The sequence below is a fragment of the Plecotus auritus genome (genome assembly GCF_963455305.1).
Source record: "Plecotus auritus genome assembly, chromosome: 13".
NCBI classification, from domain to species: domain Eukaryota; kingdom Metazoa; phylum Chordata; class Mammalia; order Chiroptera; family Vespertilionidae; genus Plecotus; species Plecotus auritus.
Window position 1 is genome coordinate 7,619,526 of NC_137779.1, and position 4,068 is coordinate 7,623,593.

The window sequence follows — 4,068 nt, forward strand, 5'->3', positions numbered from 1 at the left end:
GTATGAGGTTGGCCTGGGGTCATAGTGTTCTGGCTCAGAAGTAGCTGTAGCTGCTCCTTGCATCTTACTACATCACTGTCACTTGCTTTAGGAACAGAGTAGAGGGACAGCGGGCAAATACATGGCTGCAGTTATGGCTTCACCCTTGCCCCTGCCTGGGGCTTCAGAAGAAGGGGGTCAGATGTGGCTTGTGGTGTGACAGTGGCCCTCCGCTCTGCTTGCTGCCAGGCCAACGCTAATATAGTTATTCAGGTCATTAGCATGCCACTTTCCCCACTTAGCTTAGGGCGGTCGCTTCCTCTCCTCCTCCCACAATGTCTACCCCACAGTGATTCTGAGGATTAAATGAAATAACATCTAGAAAGCATCCAGTGCATGGCCACCTTCTCTTTGCTTCTAACACTCTCTCCAGTCTTCCTGCTATCGTTTTGAATGTTCCCTCTCAAACAAAACCTAAGGTATTGGCTGGTGTGACTGTGCCTGTGAGGATTAATTTTTGTGTTATTTATGAGATGTGCCTCCGAGGATGTTTCTGGGAGAGATTGGCATTGGAGCTAGTAGACTAAGAAGATCTCCTGAACCAGTGTGACTGGGCACCATCTAATCTGCTGTGGGGCTGCCTAGAACAGAAAGGCAGAGGCAGGTGCATTTGCCCTCTGTTTTGAGCTGGGACATCCATCTTCTTCTGCCCTGGGACACCTGAGCTCTTGATTCTCAGGCCTTTGGAATCAGACTGTTATACCTCCCGCTTCCCCGGGTCTTCAGCTTACAGAGGGCACAGTGTGGGACTTCTTGACCACCATAGTCATGTGAGCCAATTTCTATAATATATAAGTAACTATCTATATAAATATTTAAAATATCTCTTATGTAACTAGGTTATTAATATATAATGCTATACAGTAATAATGTATATTTATTGTATAATATGGAATATAGAAATACATTTTTAAATCTGCGTAAATATAAACATAAATATAAATGACACATGGATGTATATATATTTTATTTTTCTATTGGTTCTATTGCTGTGGAGAACCTTGATCAAATGCCAGAGCCTGGGCTCATTCAGGCACCATGGTAAAAGCCATCTTGCTAAGGGGCCTTTGCGTTAGAAACATGATGCCGCCACTTCCTTGAACTGGAAGATGCGAACAAGACTGGATCAAGTTCCCAGGAAACTCTGTGCGCCTGCTGTTCAGTACGCTTGGAGCGCAGCATTCTTCTGTGTGACATGTTATATATTTGCAGGGCTATTGTGTGCCTCCACCGTGGATTGCAAGCTCCTTGGGAAGCTAAGCTTCGAGCTTATTCACCACTGTACTCCTGGTGCCAGGAACAGAGCCTGGCTCAAAGGAAGCACTTAATTAATAACTGTTCAATGAATGGACGAAGGAGTGGTAATAGCTAATATTTATTAAGCAGTTACTATAGGCCAGACACAGTTCTAAGTGCTTTATGTTTATTATACTCACTTGATGGTTATGATGAGCCCAAACTAATATCAGCCCCATTTCACAAATGTTAAGTAACTTGCCCATGTTCTGACGAGGTGTCAGGGCAGACCTGGATCTTACCAGGTAGCGTGATTCTTCAGCCTAAGCCTTCGCCACTACACTAGTGTGGTCCTTGGACCAGCAGCACAGCAGCTGTCCCCTGGGAACTTGTTAGAAATGTTCATTATTCTTCTCCCCACCCCAAACCCATTGAACCTGAAGCTCTGAGGGGGGCCCAGCCATCTGTGTTGTAACAAGCCCTCCAGGGGATTCTGATGTGATCAAATTTGAGAATCACTGCCACACACTCTACTGCTTCTCCGTCCTTGAGCTCTCCATGACTCCACTTTCTAAGAAAAAGAATGGATACGCACATGCATATTCTGGGAAAACGAAGGTGTCCTACTGAATGTCATTGTGTGTGTGTGTGGTTTTGTTTCTGTTTTTGCAATTATTTGAAGGTATAGGCCTTTGGGCAAGTTGTTTAGTATCTCTTCGGACCTCAGTATTGGCACCTATAAAATGGGGAGGAGTGGAGGCCTGGGCAAGAGAGAGGGGCCACATTAAAAGTACCGAGGATTTTTAAAATTCCAGTGCCAGAAATCCAGCCAGACGAATTAAATTAGACACGTGTGTGTGTGTGTGTGTGTAGGACCCAGCATTGGTATTTTATTTTCATTTAAAAAAAGATTTTAAATATAATAATATTACATGTAATAAACATTAATATTTCAAGAAAAAAATTTTAAGTATAATAATATTACCAAAACTGTACTAACAGTATAATATCACAAAAGTTGTAGAAAATATAAAAAATCTGCAAATAACAGGATTACTTCTATTATATTCTAAAATATTTTTTTCTCCGGCTCTATTTTTGTTCACCAGTTTCTGTTGTTCATTATATTCCACAAATGAATGAGATCATGTGATACTTATCTTTCTCCGACTGGTTTAGTTCACTTAGCATAATGCTCTCCAGGTCCATCCATGCTGTTGCAAATGGTAAGAATGCCTTCTTTTTTACAGCTGCGTAGTATTCCATTGTGTAGATGTACCACAGTATTTTATCCACTCATCTGCTGATGGGCATTTAGGCTATTTCCAAATCTTTGCTATTGTAAATTGTGCTGCTATGAACATAGGGGTGCATATATCCTTTCTGATTGCTGTTTCTGATTTCTTGGGATATATTCGTAGAAGAGGGATCACTGGGTCAAATGGCAGCTCCATTTTTAATTTTTTGAGGAAACTCCATACTGTTCTCCACAGTGGCTGCACCAGTCTGCATTCCCACCAGCAGTGCACGAGGGCTCCTTTTTCTCCGCATCCTCGCCAGCACTTGTCATTTGTTGATTTGTTGGTGATAGCCATTCTGACAGGTGTGAGATGATACCTCACTGTCGTTTTGATTTGCATCTCTCAGATGATTAGTGACTTTGAGCATGTTTTCATATGTCTCTTGGCCTTCTGTATTACCTCTTTTGAAAAGTGTCCATTTAGGTCCTTTGCCCATTTTTTGATTGGATTATTTATCTTCTTTTTGTTAAGTTGTATGAGTTCCCTGTAAATGTTGGATATTAAACCCTTATTGGAGATAACATTGGCAAATGTGTTCTTCCATGCAGTGGGCTTTCTTGTTGTTTTGTTGATGGTTTCTTTTGCTGTGCAGAGGTTTTTATTTTGATGTAATCCCATTTGTTTATTTTCTCCTTAGTTTCCATTGCCCTAGGGGCTGTATCGGTAAAGATATTTGCTATGGCATATGTGTGATATTTTGCTGCCTATGGATTCTTCTAATATTTTTATGGTTTCCTATCTTACGTTTAAGTCCTTTATCCATTTTGAGTTTATTTTTGTGTATGGTGTAAGTTGGTGGTCTAGTTTCACTTTTTTTGCATCTATCTGTCCAATTTTCCCAACACCATTTATTGAAGAGACTGTCTTGACTTCATTGTATGCTCTTGCCTCCTTTGTCAAATATTAATTGAGCATAATGGCTTCGGTTGATTTCTGGGTTCTCTGTTCGGTTCCATTGGTCTATTCTTGTGCCTGTACCAGGCATTTTTGAGAACAGTGGCTTTGTAATATAGCTTGATCCCTCCAACTTTGTTCTTCTTTCTCAGGATTGCTGCAGCTATTCAGGGACTTTTTTAATTCCATATGAATTTTTGGAGAGTTTGTTCTAGATCTGTAAAATATTCCGTTAGTATCTTTTTTTTTTAATATATATTTTATTGATATTTTACAGAGAGGAAGGGAGAGGGATAGAGAGCTAGAAACATCGATGAGAGAGAAACATCGATCAGCTGCCTCCTGCACACCTCCCACCAGGGATGTGCCTGCAACCAATGTACATGCCCTTGACCGGAATCGAACCCGGGACCCTTGAGTCCGCAGGCCGACGCTCTATCCACTGAGCCAAACCGGTTTTGGCCGTTGGTATCTTAATGGGGATTGCATTGAATCTTTAGATAGCTTTGGGTAGTATGGACATTTTATTTATTTATTTATTTATTTTTTAAAATACATTTTTATTGATTTCAGAGAGGAAGAGAGAGGGAGAGGGAGA